The sequence below is a fragment of the Paroedura picta genome, chromosome 6, assembly GCF_049243985.1.
Source record: "Paroedura picta isolate Pp20150507F chromosome 6, Ppicta_v3.0, whole genome shotgun sequence".
NCBI lineage: Eukaryota > Metazoa > Chordata > Lepidosauria > Squamata > Gekkonidae > Paroedura > Paroedura picta.
Window position 1 is genome coordinate 31,209,317 of NC_135374.1, and position 15,305 is coordinate 31,224,621.

The following is a 15,305-nucleotide window of genomic DNA, read 5'->3' on the forward strand; positions in this document are numbered from 1 at the left end:
AAAGCAAAGAAAGCTTGGACCTTAAATCCCATTAACCAGGCCAGAGAAAAAAATGTGTTAAAAGGGAGCTGCACTGTATCTTTTTGCATTGTCTGTTGGAATAATCTTTTTCACCCTTTAAGTGGAGTGTTTAAAAATCCTGGTATTTCTGAAACAAAAAGAATACACAGCCACTGAGCTAGCTGGTTTTTATACCTTCCTTTTCTGAGTATTGTCCTTCAGTACAATACGGAGCCATTTCTTTGTTCTCAGAAGCAAGCAGTTAAATTGTATGTAAATGTATGCAAATTAGATGCTGTCTAATAAAGAGAGTCATTAGATGGAAAAAATATTTAGTTTGGCAAAAGAAGTGAAAAGAGGGGAAAAGAAAGCAGGTGTATTTTGGAAGAGATAAATGTACGATTGCTAAAAGCCCTCTAACTTTGGGTGAGGATTTCTAAAAAGGCTATTTAAATTTCTTGTAGGAGGCTTATTCTTTTGTTCTTCCATTTTCTGTGTGTATGCATTTATGTGTATGGAAAATCATGCACGTATAAGTTGTAATATAAATGTGACATTTATGTACAACTTAGTATAAATCGTTGGCATGCTATGATCTATTTTATGTGCATATGCACTCATAAGGTATAAAATTAATGCATCAAAGATTACATGGTATGCCATATGCATGAACATAATTCTACCCAGTTAAATCACATACAAGTCTTCTTATTTATATAAATATTAAGAATAATGAACAATTTTGCAACCAGTCAGTCAGTTGTCTCCTCTTACTAAAAGTCTGATGCTATGCTGCTATCGAAGCTATATAGAGCATAGGGTTGGCCATATTTTTCACCATTGGGATCTCCATTGGGTGCTGAAACTGGCAGTCTCCCCTGTGCCAAAGAAGCAGCCATGAGGGACTTTGGCTTTGGTGGAGAAGAGCAGCCATTAGGTCTTGTCACGCCAGCCAATGGCCCACAGATTTGAGACCAAGAGATACTTACACCTGTTGTTTCAGATTCCCTCTAACTTTTGGAGAGGGACAAAGTGGTGCTGTTGTGCTTTAGCCTTCTTGCTTTGCCCAGAATACTGTGATTTTAAGGTAAGCCTTTAACAAAAAAATCTAGAACAACAAGCAGAAGAATTGGGTTTTTCTACCGAAAAGAATCTCATAGCAACTTACAATTGCCTTCCCTTCCTCTTCCCACAACAGATGCCCTGTGAGATAGGTGGGGCTGAGAAAGTTCTGAAAGAACTGCTCTGTGATAGCGTCTCTAACTGGACTGTGACTATTCCAATGTTACCCAGCTGGCTGCATGTAGTGGAGTGGGGAATCAAACCCAGCTCTCCAGGTTAAAAGCCATTGCTCTTAACCTCTACAACAAGCTGGCACCAAGAAGGAAGAAGTATTATGTTTCTAGGTGTATTGCTTTGAACTTGTGATTAGCATCAAAATTATCTGTTTTATTTTTTTTCCTGTGGTTCATTGAGGGGAAAAGATAAGGCCATAAGTGGCAACTAGGATCTTTTGTCACTCCTTAACTATAAAGAGGAGGACAATTCTCAACACATTGGATCAATTTGACTTTACATTACTGGAATATTTTAAGGCAAGAGTTCTCACATGGACTGTTTATGCACTGGAGGTTTCATGCCGGGCTGCAGTTTTAGTTATGGCAGGTTGCCCCACCTCTTCCTGCACCCACAAGGGGGAGCATTTGGCCTGGTGCACCTCATCTGCCCCCAATTTGTGCTCCTGCACGGGAGCTGGGGCAGTGAAGTTCCCAGTGCGTAAATGGTCATGCTGGCTAATTTTACATACACAACGTTTTTTTATTACTTTTCAAAATCTCATCCTCTCTAAGAATCCTTGACTTATAATTTTGCTGAGGCATTCCAGCAATACTGACAACTGAATTGTTAGATCATAAAATTGATTAAACTGTTTAGCAGAGGCACCTTTTTGTGTGTGTGTGTGTATGTTGGAGTTATTTTTCAAACAATATTTTCAGTCAGAAGTGTGAGTTTCTGTTAACTGTTAACTTGTTGCCATGGCAGTTCTGCAGCACTGTATGCATGTAGACATATATGTGTTTAAAATACATGTATATTAAAATAGTGTTTTAAAAATATTTACATATATAGCTAAGGGACTGGCATAATTCCCAGAATTACTGGAACTACCTTACCCAGGAACATTTGGACTTGAATAATCTTTGTTAGCTGCACGTTTTTTCTCAAATAGAATAGTTATAAAACTAATGCTTCCACCAGAGCTTGATTTCTTTTATTATGCTAATGCGATCTTTTCACCCATATTTACTCAAGAGGAAAGCAACCCTGGATGTAAGACAACCCCCTACAAAGGTAACTCACAACAAACGAATACATTGTATGCATATTTAAGAACTTATTTTTGTTAATAGCATTGTTGGCGAAAAAATATCTAATCTTCCTTTCAGTTAGTGCATATGTACAATCTTGATGCCAAATTACTCAGTCTAAATCCATAGCATAGGACTGCAGTGCTAATTACTTTAAAGTACCCTCTTCATTAATAGCTTCCTCTTGAATTACAAGAATGTGTAAAAACTATTAGATGAAGGATACTGTTGGCTATGTAGTCTGAGTCTCTTCAAAAATGTATGCAACCTTTAGAATCTGGGTAGTTAGAATCTGGGTAGTTCTGGGCAACTTAGTGCTGCCCCTATTGAATTCCTGGACTCTGATAAGTTTTGAACTTATCTCTAAATTTTGAACTTATTTTGAACTTATACTGAACGCTAAAATCTAGTTTGGAGGGGCAACTGAATTTCATGATACTGATACAATTTCTCTTGGAATCTCCAAGTCCTTAAAGTAAGGATGGTTTGTAATGCTAGCCGCCAACTTGGCTGTACCTAGAACAACAGATATGTTGCTCATTATGAACGGAAGCAGGAAATTCAACAGTCATGCTTCCATTTCCTGCATATTATTGCAATGTATTAGATAGACCTTTTATCACTTCCCCTGATAGGGAGCTATTCAAGATCTTCCAGGGGTAAATGCAAAAAGGTTCCTCCCCACATTCATTTTGTGATATAGCTGTTTGAGTCAGTAGTCTGCATTAGTTTGCATGAAACTATCAGCCCTAGAATTTTCCATTTTACTGGGCGATATCCAAATCATTGACAATATTTCTGGTGAGAGTTTAGAATCCTGAGGTGCTTGCATCCCAAAATAGCTTTAAAGAATAAAATCTTCAACACTAAACTAATCCCAGTACTAGCAAATTGGCTGTCGGACTAGCAGCTTTTGATATTACCTAGTTATTGTTGTTGTTTCTCTTATTTCTTTTTAATTATGCAAAGTGCTAATCAGTTTGATTATGCACAGTGCTAATCAGGTTAATTATGCAAAGTGCTAATCAGTTGTTCTCTAAGCACATGGGGAGTGCAGAGGTGCTGATGGTGAATGGTTCTGCTACATGGGGGTAGTCACGGCAGTCGTTTTCTATTAAGGAAGAAGAGCAAGTGAGATGGCACAGAGAAATTTTACCTCTTAATTTTTTAAAAAAAGAGATTATGGAAAGTGGAAGAAAGGTTTGCTTATAATGCTATTTCCCCCAAATAGTTTGATTGTATTGAATTGGCTTGGTTGGAACCGAATTTTCTGCCTTTGATTAAGAAACAGAATTTTGCATATTTTCATAATTTGCCCAAATGTTAATGGTTACAGTCCAACATATAGATCATAGTGATTTTACTGGATATAAACATGCTGATGTTAGTTGTGTTTGTGTTTTGTGGCCAGTACACCTGTTTCTCTTATAGCATAGGCCGTTGATATTTCATGGTGGAGAAATGAGTTTTGTATGTAACAAAAGGTAAAGTGATCTCACCCTCTAAGTCAACCAGCTGACATGCTTAGATGTATAGGAGAATTCAGATGTTGACAGGAACCATAGACTTTAAATTCAGAAAACCTTCTAGTAGCATACATTAAGATGGAGTAGGAAGTTCCTATTTTTAATTTAAAATCTGCACCTGGGTTTTGTTGTGCAGTATGCTCTGTGCTCATGTTCTAGTTAGACATTGGAGGTTTAGACCAGTGGTCCCCAACCTTTTTATCACCGGGGACCACTCAACGCTTGATAATTTTACTGAGGCCCAGTGGGGGGGGGGGTAGTTTACTCCTCTACTCTCAACCACTGCCCTAACGCTCTCTGATCGCTATGGTAATGTTTAAACATCCCTTCAAAATAAGATACAGACACACGACAACAATGAACATAAGGAACATTTTATTTTCATGGAAATTTTAACTCATGACAATGACAAATCAATGGGAACCCTGAACTTGTTTCTCTGCAACGAGATAGTCCCATCTGGGAGTGATGGGAGACAATGACACCCAAAGTGTGTTGTAAAGGGCCGGGGGGGGGGGAGAAGGCGTCCTTCGCGGCCCACCACCACAGGTTGGGGATCGCTAGTTTAGACTATCTAGTTAAATATTTTGGGTTCTGAAAATGAAGTTTTGAATGCAGCTTTCAATGTGACCCAGTTAAGAGGGGAAAATCCCCCTATACTGGCTTACCTGGAAGACTGTGAGTTCTGAATCAAGCTCCAAAAGAGAGCAGAGCAGGTGTGAGGAAAGATAGGGTCATGAGTTCTTACCCAATTGTAGTTTAATCATAGCTTGCTGAGTTATGTTAATGTAGCCTTAAATACCAGTTTGTAATTGGACTTCAGTATAAATAGGATATGAAAGATTATGGAATCAAAAAGTTCTCAGCTTTTATTTATTTATGTGTTACATATATGTGTTAATTATCAGGGCAGTTTACATGAAACATGCACAGGAGGAGAGGGGGCCTGAGTATAAAAACAAGATATGTTCATGCTTGCCATGAGTGGAATCAGCTGAAGTTGAATTCATCCAAGACAGAGGTCCTCTGGCTGGGCCAGCATGTAGACAGGTGGCTGATACACCATCCAGCATTCGCCAGGATACAGTTAACACCGGGAACCGGGAGTGATTTTGGATCTTTAATAGATAGCCCACCTGATATTTTTCCACCTGTGCCAGACTAGGCATTTCGCACTGTACCTCTTGGAGCTGGACCTAGCTAGTGTGATCCATGCAACTGTCACCTCTAGATTATACTTCTCCAACTCACTCTATAGAGGGCTGCCCTTGAGACTGCTCTGGAAATTCCAACTGGTCCAGAATGTGGCTGTATGAGAACTGACGGGCTCAGTATGGAGCATCCATAATACTAGTGCTTGCCCATTTGCATTGACTCCAGATTGGAGACTGAATCATGTTCAATGTGCTGGTTTTAACCTTTAAAGCCCTAAATGGTCTGGGACCAGCATACCTGCAGAACTGCTTTTTCCATTATGACACCAAGAGCACTGTGATCCTCTGAACAACATCTGCTCAGGGTCCCTGGTCCAAAAGAGGTAAAGTTGTCTTAGACCATGGTCAGGGCTTTCAGAGGTTCTGCAGGACCTGCACAATGGAACTATTATACTGAGCTTATGGTTGAGGCCAAATATAACACCCACCATGGAAGGCTGGCCTTAGGGCTGATCCTGCGTTGAGCAAGGGGTTGGACTAGATGGCCTGTATGGCCCCTTCCAACTATGATTCTATGATTCTATAGTGCTAGGGGAGGGGAAAGAAGGAAGGGGAAGATTGGCTCCCGCCAAACCATTCCCATTTGGGATTCTTGTTGGGGGTATGAGTTATAAAAACCTGGAAATGTTTTAAATTTTTAATTTTTGGATATGTTTGCATGTTGTTACTTGCCCTGAGCTTTTGGAAGGGCCAGATACAAATCAAAATTTATTATGATGATAATTATTAATGCAGATATTGTTGTATATCAAAGGCAACCAAATCGAACTTCTCAACAAAAATCAGGACTCACTCTCTGGAAATTTTCCTTGAGTCTGCATAACTGATTTGTGTCAAGGAATCTATGTTCAGTGGGTGTAAAATGAATTAACCAAACATGTCAGTATGCTGTTGATGTGTGATTGCTGTGATGTGGCGTGATACTAATGTTTGTCCCAGGAGGCACAGTTGTTGCCTTATCTATGTCCAGCCCATAGGTAATTAATGCTATTTTTAGAGTAGAGTTGCCATAAAAATAAACATTATGCAAGTGTTCTATACTTCAGGTTCTCATTCAGGACTCTGAAATATAATTAATAGCTTGTGTAATGCTGAGTGTGCAGAGACCTCATTTCCTGTGGTGTTTCTGTTCTCTGGTTTTCATAAATACTATGTCCATCAGGTATTTCTTTATTTATCATTTGGCACTTGTGTGATTCAGCCAAGTGACTCTAAGATTGTCTGACCAATCAGGAGACATTGGGAGGTGGTTTGCCATTACCTGCCAGGAACCTGCTATTACCTGTCAGGAACCTGATACTCCTTGGAGGTTGCCCTCCTAAGTACTAGCCAGGGCTGTCTCTTCTTAGCTCCTTGCTTAGATCTTATGACAGGGGTAGTCAAACTGTGAATGCTGGCAGGGGCTCATGGGAATTGTAGTCCATGGACATCGGGCGGGCCGCAGTTTGACTACCCCTGTCTTATGGGATCAGGTTTGCCTGTACTATCCTGGTAGGTTATGTAACATTAATCAGGTTATGTAACATTAAGCATATCAACACACAGACAACTGCAGGATCATAGCTGTCAAGCATAAATATTACTAATGACATTGATGGCACTTGGTACACACTGTTCTAAAATACAAGGGGCTGTGGCTGAAATAGGAATAAGGAATTTTCTTCATTATTATATTATATCCTTATCCATTGTTGTTCCTCTATATATTTATGAAACAGCCTAGGGGGTGGGACGTGTCCGGCTGTCCAAGTTAGAATAGGGCCAATCAGGGTGCAGCCAGCTTTGCCCTGATTGGCTCTACTCCGGCAGCTCCCATCTCTGGACTCTAGCCTCTTTGCTCTCAAATGCCTCAGGGCCTGGAGCCAGCAGCAGGTAAGGGGAGAGGGCCCTGGGCAAAGGGTCGTGGTGGAGGGCTTGCTAACAAGGGCCTGTTGGCCTGCTAGGCTGGGCCTGCTGACGAGGGCCTCCTGACTGCCTGCTAAGGAGCTTTGTCCTGGCCCTGCTAAAGAGCTGCCCAGCCCCCACCTGTCCCACTTGATCTGGCTGCAAGCTGCAGCCCAAAGCCACCTTAAGCTGCCTGGCCAGGGGAGGGGGCCCTTTCAAGCTAGTAAAGGAATAAATTGCAATGCTTATACTATAAGAAATGGTAAACCTTACATTTACTCTCTCCCTGGCATCTGCTTGTAGTGAGTTTCCCATGCTTTTCAGCACTGAGTGATCCATTGGTCACATAGGGCAGTGAATAGGAACATTCTGACTGGCAATTAACTGATGATTACTGGTTGACTGAACCAGAGATATGAAGAGCCAGAGGCTCTTCAAGGTAAAGACAGAGTGGTCAGGAAATAGTAGTCTCGGTTCACTGCAGTCTTTGAACTCCATATTTTGCATGTCAAAGGGTTTAACCTTCCCTTAGATTTCTGTGCCTCTGAGTTCCTTCTAAGCACCATAGATCTCAGTCCATCATTGGATCATTGATAGGGTATAAATACAAACCGGCAAAATTTATGTTACAAGAAGGAAAGCTGAGGAAGTTGATTTTCTGTGATTCTACTGGAATTATAATTTCAGAATCAGCAGCTATTACTTAAGGATAGTATACTATTGTGATGCTAGAGAGCACCATCAAGTTGCACCCGACATGGCTATCCCTTAGGATTTTGAGGGCAAAAGATGTTCTGAAATGGTTTGCCATTGTATGTCTTTGCATAGAAATCCTGGATTTCTGTTTTGGTCTCCAGTTGAGGCCAACCCTGTGTAGTTTTCAAGATCTGATGAAATCAGGCTAGTGTGGACTATCCAGGTCAGGGCAATATACTATCATACAAAGTCATTATTTGCTATATATTACAGTATATGTTTCATATGTATATGTTTCATATATTACAGTATATGTTTCATATGTACATACCTTTCCTCAAGGCTGCTTTGATGTGAGACTCCTATATTTTCCTGTCACTCAAACTTCATTAGAAGAAGAAGAAGAGTTGGTTCTTATATGCCGCTTTTCCCTACCCGAAGGAGGCTCAAAGCGGCTTACAGTTGCCTTCTCTTTCCTCTCCCCACAACAGACACCCTGTGGGGTGGGTGAGGCTGAGAGAGCGCTGATATCACTGCCCGGTCAGAACAGTTTTATCAGTGCCGTGGCGAGCCCAAGGTCACCCAGCTGGTTGCATGTGGGGGAGCGCAGAATCGAACCTGGCATGCCAGATTACAAGTCCGCACTCCTAACCACTACACCAAACTGGCTCTTTTCCCATTATGACACCAAATAAATAGGAATTGAGAAAATGTGTCTGAAACTGCAAACAGTGCAGTGCAGTTAAAGTCACGGTACGGACTGAGGTGGTGCAAGCGTCATTCAGCTATACCCAATGTTTGTTGGGATGCATTAAAAAAAATTCAGCCCAAGACTTTATGCATTTTCATTTTTAAAGGTTCTTCCTCACTAATTTTTGAAGATCTTCCTCATTTCACTATATCTAGAGAAATTGTGGTGTCCTGCTATACATCTCTATCCCATTACTATTCACGTAGCAAAAATGTGATTAGCCTGGGTCAGCTGTTTGCACAGAAACACCATCTTTCTTCACACTTGCATTGGTGCCTCATTCTTTTGTGAACCATGTTTTCTGCTTAATGTTGTGGGTATTATTTCAATGTGCTGATTGTACACACACACACACCATAGTGGTACACATCTAACCATATTGTGGTAAAGATGTTCTACTTCAAATCTATTACATGTCTGTAAAATATCATACTGTATGTACAAGAGAGTTGCAGAAGTATTGCACATAGCCCAAAATGTGGTTAGAGAATGTTCCAGCTGAAGAGCCCTGTTGGCTGGTATAATGTGGAGATCATCTACACTTTATTACTGAATGTTCTGCTGTGTTGATAGTACAGAGAAAAATAATAAAAGTTGTGTTTTAAAAACAGGTAATTACAAGAAACCTATCTATGAACAGTTGTGTTTCACTGCCCGTACATATCATGAATACATGAAATACATTAGAGAAATATGACATATATGCAGTATACCGAAGTAATACGTTTATAGTGATTCACAAAACGATTGAACAGCTAATATCTACAATCAGATCATATGTAAATTCAGAAATCTGACTGGCGGCCAGTTTGTTATCCCATTTAATTTTGGAAACCTGATCAACACCATACAGCATCTTGTAATATGCCTAGCAAGAACCTAACACCGACAGTAAGCAATCCTTATATTAAGGTCCTATCCTGAGTCCCCCTTCTGAATGGCTAAGGATGGTGACAAAGTATGCCAGAGTAGAAAAGGGCAACATTGTAAACTTCCAGGGGCTTGATCGCACTGCTGGTGCTGGTAACACTTAAAGAACAACTACCTTCACCCATGCCTCCAAGCTCATCCCAGTTTAGGATGCAGCCTTGGTAATTGGATGCAGCCTTCGTAAGAACTCTCCTGCCAAAATAAGAGTAGCTCATATGAAAGGGTGGACTGCATAGGGCTATATCTCTCAGCCCTCACATCAGCACTTTTAGAACTCACATAAGAGGTATTTGGAAATAGGAAGCTGAAAGAAAGCAGTTTGCACAAAATGTGAACATAGCACAAACATCTCAGGAGGATAACAAATTCTGTTGGAGCAAATTTCTAACACTTTGGTCAGACCCCCCCCCCCCCCCACAGGAGTTCCATCTCTGGACACAAACACAGGGAGTCGAGCTCTCTATCTTTCAAGAAGAAAGGACAACATGGTAAGTGAAGGAAGGTGGACCCCTGCCCCAAGCTATGACTGATATAACTGCCTCCCAGGCCACCCCTGACTGCTGTGTGTATTGTCCCATCCCTCCTTAACAGTTGTTGGCAGTAAGAACATACAGTGTAAAAAGAGGAGATACCCTTTCAGGTATGCTAGCAGGAACTGACCATGTTCTCCTGGTATAACTCATGCTTCAAGTGTGCAGGGAGTGTAACCAGTTATTGTTGTTGTTGAATTTGTTACCTGCTGCTATCAGCAAACCATCTCGGTTGGTCACTCCTGATGCAGCCAGTGCCACGCTGTGGGGGGGGGAGGGGAGGTGTGGGTGTTGGAATGCTGGCGGGCACACACATGCAGGCACGGAGTGCCCAACCCTAATTATCAGCCATCGGCCACTGTCCACATTTTAGGACTTCTTACCTTGGAGGAGCTGGAGGCCACAGAGACGCCACTGAAAATACAGATACAGTTCTGATGCAGGCCCCTATAAAGGATGGGTAACTTTTTACATGTTTCTTTGGCTTCTTTACAGGCAGTCCCTTAAATGTTGAGCTACCAAATGCCAGTCATATGATGAACTTGCAATACAATCAACAGCTGCAGTTACCAATGTCCATCTAAGCTGCTGTGTTGTGAGATTGCCAATTCCTGTGGCAGATAGTTGTTTGATCAGCTCAATTGTGCCCATTATAGGCATACATTGATAGGCATAGCTTTGCTTGTACTTCTGAAGTCTGACAGCATGGTTATTAAAGTCCTTGCTGGGAATTTTTTTCCTATTTGCCTATCTTTCAGAATATTATGGCTGATCCTAGTCAATACAATAAATTCATGAGTTGTGTCACATTTATGTCTTCTTTCATTTAAGTTTAATAAACAGGTATCTGTATCCTCCTCCTTGCTCATTGCTAATCTCAGCCTGCATTGGGACTGGGGATTTCTCCAGTGTTTGCAGAGATCTGTTCTTGTACAGTTCCCCCAGATCACTGCTGTCACACTATAAACAGTCAGACCTCAGTTTACAATAAAGCCTAGGGAGAAAGTATGAGGGCCTTTTCGCACAGGGATCTTTGTTGCAAATTGTTTGCGGAATGAAAAATCGCCATTTAAAATAGTGGAATTCGTCGTTATGCATACCTGCCTTTGAGAGTCCAGGGACTATTACGCACGTACAGGTTTTCACCTAAGTCAGTATGCTGACCCTTTTAAATCATCATTAAAAAACAGTTGTGTTTATGCATGTGCTCTGATATGACAGTAAATCCTTAAATAAGTGGGCACTTCCTCCGTTGTGTAGATGCTCATTGGCAAGCCATGGTCAGCTGCAATGTCACCTGACCGCCACTGTGGCACATTCTGTTCGCAGGGCATGGGAATTGTAGTTCATGGACACGGAGACCTAAACAAGAAATATATGTGTGGCACACAGCCTTTTGAAAACACTACAACCTTTCCTCCTCCAGAGATATGCTGATCCTTCTAGAGAGTGGATTGAAATGCCTCTGAGGGAATGAATAAAATAATTTCTGTTGGTGTACTGTTGACATAGCAGAAGTGAGAGGATTTGCGCCAAATAAGGAGCAACTTAAGCATCCATTGATGGACGAGGGACTAGCAGCTGTCCCTTCATCCAATGGTGTATGGTGGCACAGGGGAGGAGTCCAAAAACATGCTAACATTTACGCATGCGAAAACAGGCATCTTTAGCAGCATTGTAAAAGAAGTCATTGTAAAGCTAGTTTTAAATATTGCATGGAAAAGACACAGTCACCGCTATGAGTGGGGAGTGCCATGCTGGATCAATAATACTATTGTGGGTTTTCTGGGGCAAAACCAGAATTAAAAAATGTCTTTTTTTGCAGACTTTGTGAGGTTTCCTGCTGTGCATAATAGCCCCCCAGATTCCGCTTCTGAGGCCATTTCCCATAACTTTCCTGTGGGAGCATGACATGGTTTGCCAAAAATGTGTAAATATCTAATTCGATAATGAGGTTCAGAAAGAGAAGGGTATGAATGACCACAAGTTGGTTTTGACATTCTGTCTGAACCTTACTTGTAAGCATCTATTATTCTCCTCCAAAAGACAAGATGCAAACCAACTCCATGAAATTCTCATATGACTCCATGGGGAAGTGAGGCGTACAAAGTGACACACATACTTGACTTCTTAGCAGTTAAATTTTCACACTTATCCATGTAGCATTTCAGTAATACAGGAGGATGCTCCATAATGTACCTTGACACACTGCATATATAAACTTGATATAAAGATATAAGACAGTACAAGCAGGGCACTGAAGACAGTTAACATGGAAAAAAGTTGGACTCCAGTGACACCTGGACTGAAGAAGTGCGCTTGCACTCAAAATCTTATACCTTGTATAAAATTCTGTTGGTCTTAAATCTGTCTCTGGACTCCAACTTTGTCCTGCTTCATCAGAGCAACATGGCTGTATTGTTATATAAATGGGTAAGCCTGCGTAGAGCGAGTTACAGTAGTCTAGTCTGGAAGTGACCGTTGCATGGATCACAGTGGCTAGGTGTTCTGAGGACAGGTAGGGCGCTAGTAGCCGGTCCTGGCAAAGATGGAAAAAAGCCGTCCGGCTAATTTTGTGACCTGAGCCACCATAGACAGGGAGGCATCGAAGGTCACTCCCAAGTTCCTGACCACTGGTGTAGATGTTAATTGTACACCATCCAGGCATGGGAGGCGCGCTTCCTGATCCTGGCTACTTCTCTCGAGGCTAAAGAGACCAAGCTGTCTTTCGTATACTTTTATACAAGCAATGCATTAATGTATATATTTCTCGGTTGTAAATATGGTGTAAGAAAACCAAATTTTGGTGGCTTGTTGCATATTTAGGCATAATGATAAGAGATACTGACACTAAGAATGAGAGTTTTTCACTGCATCTTCCTCCATTTCCAGATAGTCTAGTATTATATAGCATAATAGTGTCAGGAGACAAGGTGAATATTTCCTTGCTCTAGCAAGCAACACTAATGTGAAGTAAGAAAATACTCTAATTAGGACATTGAAAATGTATAGCAGAAGGTATGGGAGAACATAATGTCATTTTGGGTAACATCCCTGTAAGTTATAATGCTGTAAGAAAAGTAAGTTTGCAAAAACTGGAGCCTAATGAAAGATTAACAGAGATGTGGTTTATATAGCAAAGTGTTCGGAAGTCTCAAATAAGTACTATGATCAAATTGTATGGTGGTAGAGATGGAAAACAAAAATGAATCCTAGGTTGCTGGGATTGATCTTTGTCTTCATGCCATGACAGACATTTAAAAAAAAGAAAGCTCTCTAAACACATGCACATCTTATTATGACACAAACATTTGGATGAAACCCTACTGGCAAAAACTAACAGAAAGTGACATGTTGTTTAAAAAGTTGTTTTGGATGTCTCTTCTCCTGTTGATCATATGCAACAGGGATAAACAAACACCCAGTGTGTGGTGTAAGTTGACTGAGCATTCATGTTCCAGCAACTGTTTACACCCTTGGCTGGCTGTGTTGCTGTTTGTTTTCTGTAAACATCATACCTGTATATGCTTGTCATATATACATTTGCTGTTATTGTACAGTTTTGGCTGTGTGGCTGCGAGGAGACTTTTTCCTAGACATAAGCAGATGGGTTCTTCCCTCCTCCCCCTCCCTGTCCGCCCGCAAGGTTCTAATGCAGTGAATTAGTCTTTGTACTTCTTGTGAAGCAAAGGGACTGCTTATTCAAGCAGGACATGCTGTGCCCTGCTTAAATTAATGCAGGTGGATATGCAAGAGGAGTCACATAGGATTTGTCTGGTAAGAATCAAACTAGCTTAGCTTTTTGTCTAATTAAAAAAAAAACACCCACCCAAGTCTATTAGGGTCTTGGTTTATTCACTGATGATGGGTACAATACATGCTTCCCCTCCAGGTAAAATGACTGAAGTTGTTATAGTCTCACAGTGAAGGTCATCTGGCCTGACATTTTGTTTGGTTTTGCTATCCTGTTTCTAACATTATTTTCTAGTTTTCCTTTCTTCCTATACTAACTTCACTTCCCTGGTTGAGCCTTTTGTCCAGAATGTCACCATAAGGACTCTAAATGCTATTCAGTTGGCATTTTCCAACTGGTCTCACAAGTTCTCTATTCCTGGAGTGTTATAAGTCATTTAATTAGATTATAATTAAGGAATGGCCTTTTAATTATTTGCTTGTTTTTATTAAATATTTAAACTTTCTCTGGAGTCTCGGGACAGCTTATAAACGCAAACTCTGGGTTGAAGCATAACAAGAAGATCGATGGCAGTAGGCGAAACAGTGGACAAGGGTAGTCCAAACAGTTTTACATGAGCCTTATTTTTGTTAGATTTAATGGGCATTGTCTAATCATCACCCTATGCAAGGAAAATTGATGTGTTGTCTAATCATTCTTGTTTAAGATGACAGTCAGGTTGAAGGCCTGGATATACATCAAGAAATGGTTTGGCATAGCTTGTTAAAGGTTTTTCTGCTTGTTGGTGTCTTTAAAGGGTTGGCTTTGATGTTCATGTATTATATTAACAGCATTGTTAGTACAGTTTAGTGATGCATGTTAGATGGCTCCAAAGATTTCAGGATGTCTGGGGAAGAGGCATGTTGTTTTAGATAATAAATACATAAAAATATCGTACATTGTCCATCAGCAGATCTGAAGCAAGAAGTTAGAAGAAATGCCAAGTACCTGGTCAGGTACTTGTGATGATTTGTATAGAGCCGACTCCACTTCCATTAACACTTCTCACCAGTTAAATAACATCTAATATGATACATCCATGGCTGCCTGCCACTGCCAATTCTCAATTGCAGCTTGCAGAAGTGCAGTGACTGTTTAAAAATTGTGCCACAGACCTTAATTCCTGTCAAAAGGAGCAACTTATTTATTTATTTACCAACACATCCCACCTGCCCGCATCAAGGCACAAGGAGTAAATGCTAGAAGACTGAACATGTTTTTGAGTATATTTTACTGTCACCAGATTAAGCCTGGTTATATTCATTTCATTTCTTTTATTATGATTAGAGAACTTTTGGAATTTTTTTTGAAGATGTGTTTTATTTTGATATTTGTGTTAGGAACAAAACCAGTTTATTCCTCCTTGTACCTTCAGTAAAGTGCCATTCCTCCTCCCCTGTGGAATTAGCTTATGCCAAAAAGTTTGATTTAATTGTGTAATCTTGTGACCTGAAATGTCAAGATGTTTTGTATCAGTTCCTTAATGAGTTTGCATTCCTGGACACTATCAAATATAACTGCTAATCTGAACTGTTAGTATACTCTTGTCAGCCTTTTTCAGAACCAATATGTTGCAGTGGCTGTATTTTGGCATAGCAACAAACCAGGACTTCTTCAAACTTTGGTTTGTATAGCAAACTGTAGTTGAGTTAGTTTGAATTATTCCACATAT

The 15,305-nt window shown here is 40.6% G+C and overlaps 1 protein-coding gene across 21 annotated transcripts in view; it reads left to right on the forward strand.

The window, feature by feature from the left end:
- ZBTB20 (zinc finger and BTB domain containing 20) overlaps positions 1 to 15,305 on the forward strand; it is a 643,318-nt gene that overhangs the window by 178,014 nt on the left and 449,999 nt on the right. The gene's annotated exons all lie outside the window — the stretch shown is intronic.